This window comes from Carlito syrichta, unplaced genomic scaffold, assembly GCF_000164805.1.
Source record: "Carlito syrichta isolate Samal-C Ts95f unplaced genomic scaffold, Tarsius_syrichta-2.0.1 Scaffold303038, whole genome shotgun sequence".
Classification (NCBI taxonomy): Eukaryota; Metazoa; Chordata; class Mammalia; order Primates; family Tarsiidae; genus Carlito; species Carlito syrichta.
The window spans coordinates 222776-235772 of record NW_007247134.1 but is presented as its reverse complement, the minus strand read 5'-3'; positions in this window follow the sequence as shown (position 1 = coordinate 235772).

The window sequence follows — 12997 nt, the reverse complement described above, 5'->3', positions numbered from 1 at the left end:
AGCTTGACCTGTAGCAAAATGTAATTTTAAAAATCTCCGAATGCTTCCTAAAACCCACCTATTGGAAATTTATCTATCTATGTCTAACTGTCTAACTACCCTGCCCCAAAGCGGTTTGTTCTGAAATATCATTTCAGTGAAAGCCTTAGTAAAATAACCAGTATTTTCAATCACATCCCGTTAGGAAAGGAAATAGATTCTTATTGAACTGCTGCAAACAACCATAGTGTCACAAATCAATACTCACAAATAATTTTCAAATTCTGGGGAAATTATATAGAGAGAAAGATTTGTGTTTACAAGAGTATACTTTACTTATTTGTGACAGGTTGTAAATAGCTCCAAGAAAAACAGAGGGTTTTTTTGTTTTTTGCGTTGGAGTCTCACTCTGTCTCCTAAGTTGGAATGCAGTAGCACTCCACTCCAACCTTGACCTGCTGGGCTCAGGTGATCCTTTCACCTCAGCCTTCCAAGTTGCTAGAACCACAGGTGCACGTCACCACACCTGCCTAATTTTTTGGTTTGTTGTAGAGACAAGGTCTCGGCAAGTTGCCCAGGCTGGACTTAAACCCCTGGGTTCAGGCAATGCTCTTGCCTCCTCCTCCCAAAGTGCTAGGACTACAAGCGTGAGCGCCTGACCCAAGCTTTCTTTTGACTCTGAACAACATAACAAAAATAACTAGCAATTCTTCAAACAAAAAAGTTATAAAATGAATTGGTTTATATTAATCCAGTTTATGTAATTAACTCTTGTTTGTCCCATGTTGAGTTAGCAGTCCTCATGAGCACATAAGTTTTTTTTATAAGAGTCCTGGAAAAAATTGGGGGGGTTTTTTTGGTCTGTTTTAGTTTAATGGCACACTCTCCAAAGTTGATAGAAATTGGCACTGGGGAGCATTTGTCAGAGTCTCATAGCTGATTATAAAGCCACTTTTTGAAAGGAATTAAAGTAAAACAATAACTGTAGATGACAGCCTGGATAGGAGTTCCTGTCCTCCAGAGTACAGAGTCTGAAAAAGATCTTAGATGTCTTCTTTAGGTTTTTTTTTTTTTGAGTCAGAGTCTCACTCTGTCGCTCAGACTGGAGTGCAGTGGCCGCTCCCGGCCACCGCAGCCTCGACCCACTGGGCTCTGGCGATCCTTCCACCTCAGCCTTCCGAGTAGCCAGAATTACAGGCACGCGCTACCACGCCCGGCTGATTTTTGGATTTATTGTAGAGATGAGGTCTCGCTGTCCAGGCGGGCCTCGAACCCACGGGCTCAGGCAATCCACTCAACCTCAGCCTCCCAAAGGCTCGGGATGACAGGCTGAGCCACTGAGCCTGGCTTCTTTAGGTTTTTAAATAGATGCGGTGTTTACAAAACAATCCTCCTGACCAACAGGTACTCTCCACCAGTCCCGAGTCATCACGGAGGCAGTCCAGGAGGAAGGTGGAGGTGACGGTGCAGTCCCTAGAGCCGCTTTTTGTTCTTTCCGATAACTTCTTGTCTCCTCAGGGAGTCCTGTGCTGACTGGAGCAGATTCTCTCCTCCCCAGGAGTGTGATAGGAAGATAATTGTAAATGAACTTAAAAGGAACACATTCGTTAATTTGTAGTTGACCTTGAAAGGGTAAACGGAGGCAAAGCGGGCCGGTACAGCGGGAAGAATGCAAGATTGCAACAGAGAGGAAAGTAAAAGGAAATAAAGTTTATTATTCACCTTTCACAGACGGACAGGGGGCTGGCACTCAGGCGTGTGTGGCATGGAAGGATGGAAACGAGGTGTATTTAAGGGCCCTTAAAGCAAAGGGGGGCTTAGACCTGGTGGAGGTCTAGGCCAAAAGGAATGTCCAGAGTTGTATTCTTTGGTTTCTATAGTAGCCACGAGAATCTAGTATCTTGACACCGCCAGGCATCAGCATCTCATGATCTCAGGTGGTGGGCTGGTGGTTGTCATGGTGGTATGATAATCTCCCAATAAACATGCCTCCTGGTAGTGTGCTGGAAGTCATCATGGGCGGCCAATAACAATGTATCAATATGAATGCCTAAAAGATAGATCATCAGCAAGACTGGACATGTTTAAGGGGTTCTGTATAATCATCGGTTTCTTTTTAATGAGTTGGAGTCTTACTCTGTCTCCTAGGCTGGAGGGCAATGGCATATTCACGGCCACCGCCTTCCAAGTAGCTGGAAGTAAACGCCCGGCTAATTTTTTGATTTATTGTAGACACAAGATCTCACCAAGTTGCCCAGGCTGGTCTTAAACCCACGGGCTCAGGCAATCCCCATGCCTCAGCCTCCCAAAATGCTGGGATTACAGGCTGAGCCACAGCACCCAGCCACCCCCACCTTTTTTTGTAGTTTACTTTTTCTTTTTTTTTTTTCTGAGTTGGAGTCTCACTTTGTTGCCCAGGCTGGAGTGCAGTGGCATACTCATGGCCACCACAGCTTCAACGTGCCAGGCTCAGGTGATCCTTCAGCCTCGGCCTTCCAACTAGCTGGAACTACAGGTGCACGCCACCACAGCCAGCTAATTTTTTTCTTTATTTATTGTAGAGATAAGGTCTCACTATGTTGCTCAGGCTGGTCTCAGAACACCTGAGCTTAGGCAATCCTTTCAACTCCGCCTCCCAAGAGCCACCATGCCTGGTGATAAATTATATCTTTTTTTTTTTTTTAGATTAGAGAATATAGTTTATTTATAAAGTTAATTAGAGAGAGAGAGAAGATTCACCTCCCCAAGGTAGGGAAGGGGGGATAAATTATACCTTTTACATTTCAGTTAACTTGATTATACATATGATTAATTTGTCATAAAACTTTAACAACTTGTTTAAGCCTTTAGTTTTCTTTTTATTATTTTATCTTGAGATTAATTTTTTTAATTTTTGTGTTTATTTGATTTACCCATTATTTATATTTATTAAATTTTTGTGTGTAAAATTATCTTTTTTACATGACAGATTTAATTATACATATCAATTATACTGCTAACTTTTGACTCTTATTTTTAGTAAAAACCTAGGAAACAAGTAATTTTAATTATGTACCAGAAGCATAATCTAAGACAATGTCTGGGGTTAGGCTTTCTATCTTAACAGCTTGAATTTAAACATACAAGTTTACAGACAAGTTAAGTACAAAAGTATTACAGAAGTGAAGTTTTATATTTTAAAACATCTAGAAGAAATAGTTTTACCAATGAACTAATAGACTCAGACAAAATATTTAAATTTTGAAGTCATTTTTATTTTGCCAATTTTAAAATTATATTTATTTATTAAAGATTATTAAGGTCACATGAATAAAAGACGAATTAAAATTTTTATTTTTCGATAAAACATGTTAATTTTTTAAGTCAATTATTTAGAGTTTTTTTTAATTAAAGGATAGTGAGATGTATAATTTTTGGAATGTCAATAACTCTTACGGGGGAGCAAGTGTTTAAAGAAAGAGGTCAAGTATGTGTGGCCAGAGCTGATCGGCTAGTACTCGTGTTGATTAAGAAATTAATTTTGAGCCAGGCACAGTGGCTCACGCCTATAATTCCAGCACTTTGGGAGGCCAAAGTGAGAGGATTGCTTGAGCCCATGAGTTCAAGACCAGCCTGGGCAACCTGGCGTGACCTCATCTCTACAATAAATCTAAAAATTAGCTGAGCATTGTGGTATGCGCCTGTAGTTCCAACTACTTGGAGGGGTGAGGCGGAAGTATCGCCGGAGCCCAGCAGGTTGAGGCTGTGGTGGCCAGGAGCAGCCACTACACTCCAGTCTGGGCAACAGAATGAGACTCCAACTCAAAAAAAAAAAAAAAAAGAAAAGAAATTAATTTGAGTTTTAGTGGCCTCATATTCACCCGAGGCGCTGTTGGAGTGATGACAAAGTTGGCCTTGGGTGTTGTAAAAAGTCCCTGGGTTTAGTGGCCATCATTTTTGATCCAGGTGATCCCCCTTCCCTCTAGAAGAGGACACATCACCCTTTTGTTTGTACTGTGGACAAGGTCTTGGAGATTTTGGCTTTGGGGGTCATGATGTTTTAAGTGTCTCTGTTGATTGTATTTATAATGATGGATACTATTCCCTTTAGCAGGTTTGCTTTTATTGGTTTTTGCTGGGTAGTTGGAATCTTGTCACTAATGGCTACTGTCAACAGGTATGTCTGTCTTTGGTCTCACCACTGCCCTTGTGGGTGTCTTCCTTTTTCTTTTTAATCTGAGTATGTCATGTCTCACTGAGTAAGATTTTGTTTGTGGAGTATTGATATAAAACCATGAGCATCTGTCCATAAGGACTTCTGACCATTTTTTATTTTGTTTACAAAATAAATCTAATTGCCATATGGTATTAAAGCTAAGAGTCCCAGTTTTACTCTAAACCTCATTATAGGTTCATTTGTACTGAACCCAAATTTTATTGTAATTATGTACTAACTTATTTCATCTTAAGCTAATTTGAATTTTTTTTTTTTTTTTTGAGTCGGAGTCTCACTCTATCACCCACGCTGGCGTACAGTGGCACACTCATGGCCACCCCAGTGTCAACCTGCTGGGCTCCAGTGATCCTCCTCAGTCTTCCAAGTTGCTGGAACTATAGGCACGCCCTACCACGCCCGGCTAATTTTTTTATTTATTGTAGAGATGAGGTCTCACTAAGTTGCCCATGCTGTTCTCGAACCCGTGGGATCAGTCAATCCCCTCACCTCGGCCTCCCAAAGTGCTGGGATTACAGGCTTCAGCCACCACACCTGGCCTACCTAATTTGAATTTTTTTTATTTTAAAATTTGGCCCAATGAGGAGTCTGAGGGTATAGATTATTACCTATCTTCTTGTTTGGGTTCCTCAAAAATACTCCGAATTTTGCCTTTGAACTTTTGAGTGTTGTGTTTTTTAAAGGAAAATTCTGAAGCAAAAATTAAAGTCCATAAACAGTGATGTCAGGTGTCCCCAAGTCCCTGATGGTCTCCAGTCTAGTGTCCTCAGCCTGGCCTTCTCTCTCCTGTGTGTGTCTACATAGGACTTTTTTTTTTTTTTTTTTTGAGTGATTTGTGACTTGAGGCCATGTACTAATGAGGTTTAATCAGAGGCTTTTTGATAGCGTCATTAGAAATGGTCTGATGCATAAGCGTTTTGGAGTGAATAGACCATTGGTATGGGAAATGGTCTCTGTTCCCACTCGTTTTTATTGTGAGCAGGCACAGTTATGAGGACCCTCTAGAGATTACTGAATTGTAGTTTTAAGAGGTGCCAGAGGGTGGCACGAGGCTTTTGGAGAAGTGGTGTGGACAATCAGGAGGGAGTGATCAATTCCCATACCCTACTATATCTTACAGAGCGCACCCAGCATCTAAGGCCTCTTCTGTCCTGCAGAAGAAGCTAGCTAGGTTCAGTAAAGTGACCAAACTTGCTTTTCTCAAAACCTTTTAGCAAATCTCACATAATAGTGTTATCTAGCAATAATGTTTTTCTTAAAAATAGAGGCTGGCCAGGCGCAGTGGCCCAAGCCTGTAATCCCAGCTCTTTGAGAGGCCAAGGCGAGAGGCTTGCCTAAGCTCAGGGCTTCGAGACCCGCCTGGGCAACTTGGTGAGACCTCGTCTCTGCAATAAATCAAACAAAAAAAAAATTAGCAGGGCATGGTAGTGTGCACCTGTAGTTCCAGCTACTTGGAAGGCTGAGACGGAAGGATTGCCAGAACCCAGCAGGTCGAGGCTGCAGTGGCTGTGAGCATGCCACTGCACTCCAACCTGGGCAACAGAGCGAGACTCTGACTCAAAAATAAACATTTAAAAAAAGAGGCTTATCATTTTTCAGAAGAGCAATTTGTTTTTGGTGCCAGGCATAAGTTTTATGTCCCTTTAGCACATGGCAAAGTTGTAGGATACAAGGTTTAAGTATAGACTTTTAAAGTAGTTTTTTGGTACTATCTAGCTTTTAGAATGTCTGGTTAAAAAAAGTGAATTAGGATGGCATAGGGGCCTTTTCCTGCAAGTGAGTAGTATCCCTTAACCAGAGGAGGGGTTTTAAATATCTTTGGTCATATCTAAGAGACTTTTTAGCAGTTTTACAGGGACAAATAGTTGATGGTAATCTATCTTGGGTGAGGCTCAAACCTTTAGAAACAAATTCACTTCTAAATAACCTGGCCATTAGTATTTGAAAACAAGAACAATTTGACTGTTTAAACACCAAGAAAAAAAATATATTTTGTCTCCATTCCAAGTAGAAATCCCCCCCACCCAAGTAGAACTCCTTTCCTCTCCTCGCGATAGCTAGACATGAGAGAAAGAAAAGGTTGGCTTACTCAGAATGAAGCTTAACTTCTTCCATCCCCTCTACGCCTTCCATCAGGAGGCATCACTCGAGTCTCAATTCTGTACGGTGTAGGGGTCGGCCCCTTTTTACCTCCATTAGCCTCTGGTCAGGGAGGGCCAATAATCCTAGCTGAAGGGAGCAGAGACCCAGGACAGGGGAGAAGTTTCCTAGGTGACCCTGAGAATGAAAAGGAGTGAAAGTGGAAGCAGTAGAGACAGAGAGGAGGGAGGGGGGAGAGAGGGAGAGAGAGAGGGAGGTGTAGAAATGGTCAAAGGCATGGAACCTTTCAGTTCGTGTTTAACATTAAAATTGCTGTAAAAGTCTATCAAGTTTCCTGTCCAAGGCAAAAATGCCTGTTCAGGAAAAGCCCACCCCTAAGCTCATCAAATGCAGAGAGGCAGTAATCAAAATTTGAGACTAGCTCTGCAGGGAGGGAGGGAGGGTTGTTATACTTACAACCCCATGAGATGATGGCAATTGTTGAACTTTTCACGCCCGGTATTGGATGCCAAAGATGTTGGTAGGTGGGGTTGTGGCATGACATTTCCTGGGTTCTTTGACTCACTACTGAAAGGAACTTCAGAGCAGCCCATATCATTTTTAAACAATTTATTAGAGAGACAAAGGGAAACATGCCAGGGAAGAATGGCATCTTGGAAAAAGACTGGACGTTTGATAAAAAGTTTGATATACTTACTAAGTGATTGTTATGCTAAATAGTGGACTGCAGAGCTAGTCTCGAATTTTGATTACCACCTTTCCACATTTGATGAGCTTAGCGGTGGTCTTTTCCTGAACAGGCATTTTTGGTTTATCACAGGGGACTTGATAGACTTTTACAGCAATTTTTATGTTAAACATGAACTGAAAGGTGGGCAGATTGTCGTTTCCACGTCTTTGACCATTTCTATAGTTCTGATGGGCTTTTCCTTTGATAGACTGAAGGAGTGGGTTGATAGGTCCACATTCCAGCCAGCAAGGACTTATGTGCCGATGATAAGAAACACTTCCTCTACTTTAAACTGCCTACAATAAATTTATCTATCTCTGTCTAACCTACACTGAACAATCAGCTTCGTTAACATGATTCAAGGGTGGCGTTTTCAGCCCTCTGATGTCAAAAGGTGAAACAGAAAACAGGAAAAACTTCACTGTACATTCTCTGAAGACTGGCCACAGCCACTCCGTGGTCAGTGGTCTCTGATCAGACAGAAAAGGAGGGGCAGTTCAGGGGGTTGGTTGACATCAGTGATGGAGTCTTTTGAAAGGGCTGGTTTCTGATTAGCCCTTAGGGAAGAAAGTCTAATGGCGGTGATCAAGGTTTGGGCTCTAATGAGGTGTGTCTGACCTCCCATCCTGTCATGGCCAAGAATCTAGCTTCCAAGGTTTCTTTATGGTACTTTTGGCCAGGAAAAGTCTGGTGGGGGACTTAGGATTTTATTTTTACTTCTCAAAGTCAAATTTTTGGAAAGAATTTCTCATAAACTCCCTGCCTGGTTAACCCACCAGGACATGGTGGCTAAGGGCATGTCTGGGGGCTCAGATCATGTGGGCTTATATCCTGGTGCTTCCATCTGGCTGTGTGGCTTTATGTCAGTAATTTATCTCTGTGCCTCAGTTTCTTCGTGGTCAATGAGGATGATGAGAGTACTTACCCAGTAGGGTTCGGTGATTCAGCCTGTAATCCCGCGCCTTTGGGAGGCTGAGGTGAGTGGATGGCCTGAGCCCGCGGGTTCGAGACCCGCCTGGACAGCGAGACCTCACCTCTACAATAAATCAAAAAATCAGCCGGGCGTGGTAGCGCATGCCTGTAATTCCGGCTACTTGGAAGGCTGAGGTGGAAGGATCGCCAGAAAACCAGCAAGTCGAGGCTGCGGTGGCCGGGAGCGGCCACTGCACTCCAGTCTGGGCAACAGAGTGAGACTCCAACTCAAAAAAAAAAAAAAAAAAAGAGTACTTACCTGAGTGCTGTGTTAGGATTAAATATCTTGGTTTCTGTAAAGTGCTTAGAACATAGCCTGGCATGTGATGAGCCCTCAATAAATATTATCTGGTATTGTCTTTCAAATCTCAATCGGAGGCCAGTTTCTCAGAAATTCGATCTCTGGCCTCCCAGTTAGGGTTAGGCTTTCATCATTTCATCTAAGTTGTAGTTAGGTATTTTGGGTGTGATGACGATTACCCTCATCCAAGACAGGAAAAGGTCAAAGAAAGCAGAAATTGCATCTTGGTCAGAATGGAGAACAAGTACCCCAGATTCCTGGAGGAGGACTTCAGCCGAAGGATGCCTAGTGGCTTGAAAGACTGACTGTGGCTCCCAAGGTTAGCCTATGAGGGACCCTCTTTGGGTGAGAAAGCTCACTTTGAGCCAAAGACAATACACATCTTGGAGAAGCTGCTATTTGCATGTGAATGTCATCAATTCAGGCTCTGTCGTGTAAAACACATCCTATCCCTCCTCGAGTCCTGTAGCTTGGAAACAATTACTCATTAGGAACCTTTAGAAAGTTCCCCAAAAAGTAGGCATTCTCAAGTCCCTCTCCAACCTGGAAATCTCCAGGATACATCCTGGGACCTGGATTTGTTTATTATTTATTTGTTTTCCTTTTTAAATTTTTTATTTTAAAGATGTGGGGCACAATTCGGAGTTAGAGATACAAATGTTCATTATGCAGGTACCCTCGTGGAGGAGGTGTGGCCCCTCCCCTGGCAGTTTCTCACCACTGCCAATCCCTGTCTTGGAGTATTATGATAATCGTTCAAGCTTCGCTTGTGAGTGAGAACATATGGTACTCTGTTCTTTGTTTCTGTGATAGATCACTGAGTAAGATCAACTCTAAATCCATCCAAGTTGCTGCAAAGTGCATATGTTTGTCTTTCCTTATGGCTATGTAATATTCCAATGTGTTTATGTACCACATTTTTTTTTATCCAGTCCAGTTTCAATAGGCAACACAGTTGATTCCATGTTTTTGCTATTGTGAATAGTGTGAATAGTGCTACAATAAACATGCGTGTGCAGGTATCTTTTTTATAGAATGATTTGAGTTCCTCCGGGTATATTCCCAATAGGGGGCTTGCTGGGTCATATGGAAGGTCAATTTCTAGTGCTTTCAGAAATTGCCACGCTGTTTTCCAAAGAGGCTGCACAAGTTTGCATTCCCACCGGCAGTGTAGAAGCATTCTTTTTTCTCCGCATCCTCGCCAACATCTGCTGTTGTTTTATTAATGATGGCCATTCTTACTGGGCTTAGACAGTATCTCAGTGTGGTTTTGATTTGCATTTCTCTGATGATGAGTAAGTCTGAGCACTTTTTCATGTGTCTGTTAGCTGCCCATATATCTTCTTTTGAGAAGTGTCTATTCCTGTCTTTTGCCCACTTTTTAATGAGGTTGTTTGTTTTTTTCCTTTCTGCGTGTTTGAGTTCCTTGTAGAACCTGGATGTTAGGTCTTTGTCAGACACACAGTTGGCAAATATTTTTTTCCATTCTGTGTGCTGTCTCCCCACTCTCTTGATGGTTTCTTCTGCTTTGCGGAAGGGGACCTGGATTTTTTTAAAGCCCCTCAACTTATTCTGTTGCAGTCAGCCTACATAGACCAGCATACTCCAACCTGGCCGAATTCTGTCTTTTTTTCCAAAGGAAGAAATAAAGGCATGCTTACTCTATCCCAGTAAAGATAGCATGAATGTTTTGATGAGCATGGAAGTTAACTGATAATTTGCTTGGGACCAGAAAATATAGTGTGTGCTTTTGGAAACAGCACGCAATACAAATTATACATGGTAGGGTTGATTAGCATGGAAATGAGGTCTGATTTAAAAGCCCTGACAGCACTTCCCCCTCCTCCTGTTGTGATTAGAGCAAATATTAGGCTGTTTGGCAGACTCAGTCAAGTTTCCTCCAATGGGCTCATCACACTTGGCCGGAGTGTGTTTGCCAAGTTCAACACAGAATAGCCCAGTGTTGCTCATCTAAGTGCTGATAGCTCAGACAACAGTGCTGAGTCCTTTTTTTTGTTTTTTCTTTTTGAGTTGGAGTCTCACTTGGTCACCCAGACCGGAGTGCAGTGGCCACTCCCAGCCACCGCAGCCTCGACCTGCTGGGCTCCGGCGATCCTTCCGCCTCAGCCTTCCAAGTAGCTGGAACTACAGGCGTGCGCTACCACACCCGGCTAATTTTTGATTTATCGTAGAGATGAGGTCTCGCCAAGAGATGAGGTCTCGGGTCTCGAACCCACGGGCTCAGGCAATCCACTCACCTTGGCCTCCCAAAGGCGCGGGATTACAGGCTGAGCCACAGAATCCGGCTTGCTGAGTCCTTCTTATCTAAGGGCTTTGCACCTGAATGTTGCTGGTTCATGTGGACTTAGGGATCATCACCATCATTCTCTAACCCAGCATTTCTTAACTTGGACTTGACTGGGGTTTTTTGTTTTGTTTTGTTTTTTTGATAGCGTCGAGGTCTTACCCTGTCGCCCAGGCTGGAGTGCAGTGGCATGATCACAGCCACAGCTCATGGCAGCCTTGACCTCCTGGGCTCAGGCAATCCTTCCGCCTCAGTTTCCTGAATAGCTGGAGCTACAGGCATGCGCCACCACACCTGGCTAATTTTTTTTTTAAGAGATGAGTTTTTGCTATGTTGTCCAGGCTGGTCTTAAACTCCTGGGCTCAAGCAGTCTGCCAGCCTCGGCCTACCAAAGTGCTGCGACTCCAGGCGTGAGCCTCTGCCTGGGTCACTATTGAAATGACTTATTGGAAAATGTGAGGTGTTTATAGTATCCATGGCCTATGGTGTCTATCCACTAAAGAACAATAAAAATCATCTTCAGACATTACAAATCTCCTCCTGGGGAAGAAAAAGGCCTCCCCTCCCCCTTTACAAATCCATCTTACCAAAAAACTCAAAGGACTGCAGTATGAGATCATAAATTTTCACTGGACCCTTTTACCTCCACAGAGAAAATATAAACAAATATGTCTATGAATTTAAGGAATAAGACCCCCAAAAAAGGACAAACCAAGAAATAAAAAGGATAGATAGTTTTGCCTATATTAAAATGTAAAGCTTTCATATGAAAAATATACTCGAGATTGCCACAGACCAGGAGAATGTATTTGTAGCATAATCATTGATAAAGGACTCGGTTTTAGAAGATATAAGGGGTATCTGTGAGTCAGTAATAAAAACACAAACATCTAGTAAAAAAATGGGAAAGGATATGGTAGGAAGTCTGTAAAGAGGAATCTCTGAGTCTCTGAGTGGCTATTACACACATGGAAACTGGTCAACCCCATTGGTGGATAAGGAAATGCAAATTGAAATGGTCGCTCAATATGGAGGCAAAAAATTAACAGGTCAAAGTACCGAGTGTTGGGGAGACCTCAAGTAATAGTAGCTAGTCCCATACACCCACTGGTGGGAGGTGGCAATTGGAAAAATTCGAACACTATTTAGCATGATTAGTAAGGTTGACTCTGTCATTACTCTCCTGAGCATATGCCCTGAAAAACTTATCACATCGTAGGCCGGGCTCGGTGGCTCAGCCTGCCATCCCAGCACTTTGGGAGGCTGAGGCGAGTGGATTGCCTGAGACCGCGGGTTCAAGACCAGCCCAGGCAGCTTGGCGAGATCTCATCTCTACAATACAACAAAAATTAGCCGGGCGTGGTAGCGTGTGCCTGTGGTTCTGGCTACTTGGAAGGATGAGGCGGAAGGATCGCAGGAGCCCAGCAGGTTGACACTGGGGTGGCCGTGAACGTGCCACTGCACTCCAGCCTGGGCAATGAAGTGAGACCCCAACTCAAAAAAGAAATAAATAAATAAATAAAACGATCATATCGCCACAAGAGGCCATGCACAAGGAGTTTGCTACAGTTCTATTTGCAATAGTGAAAAACTGGAAACAAACCAGATGTCTGTCTACCAACTGAGGAATGGATAAGCATCCCAGATACACATGCACACAATAGAATACCATTCGCATTAAACATTAATAGGGAAAATGTTATTTTGAAAGGACAGTACAGTATGGATCCGATTATACAGGACTCAAAAATACAGAGGACCACATACCATTTATAGACACATGCATATTAAAAAAATAAAAACATGCATGAAACGTGGATAAAAGGGAGGAGGTTCATAGGATGCAGGGGGTCTACAATTAAGCATATAATGTTTTCTTTCTCAAACAAAATTGAGGACAGCTAAAGGAAAAAGGGCAAAATGTTAACCTGTGTTTGATTGGGATAATGGATATGTGAGTATCAAGTGTTTCATTCTGTAGCCTTGTTTGAATGTTTGAAATATTTTATATTAAAACTAAACATTTCAGCATAAATACATCTGGAAAAGGTAAAATGCTAAGGATTGAGAACAGAGAGACAGTTGCCCGGGGGTAGGGCTTGAATATAAAGGGGTCCCAGGAATTTTGGGGACTGATGGAACAGTTCTTCATCCTGCTTAGGGAGGTGGTCACACAACTGGATGCATTTGTACAACTCTCAGACATGTACTCGTCTTAAAAGGTGAATTTTGGCCAAATGCAGTGGTTCACACCTATAACTCCAGCACTTGGGGAAGCCAAAGCAGAAGGATCACTTGAGGCCAGGAGTTTGAGACCAGCCTGGACAACATAGTGAGACCCTGTCTCTACAAAAAATAAGTGGTATTTTTTGAGTCGGAGTCTCACTCTGTCGCCCA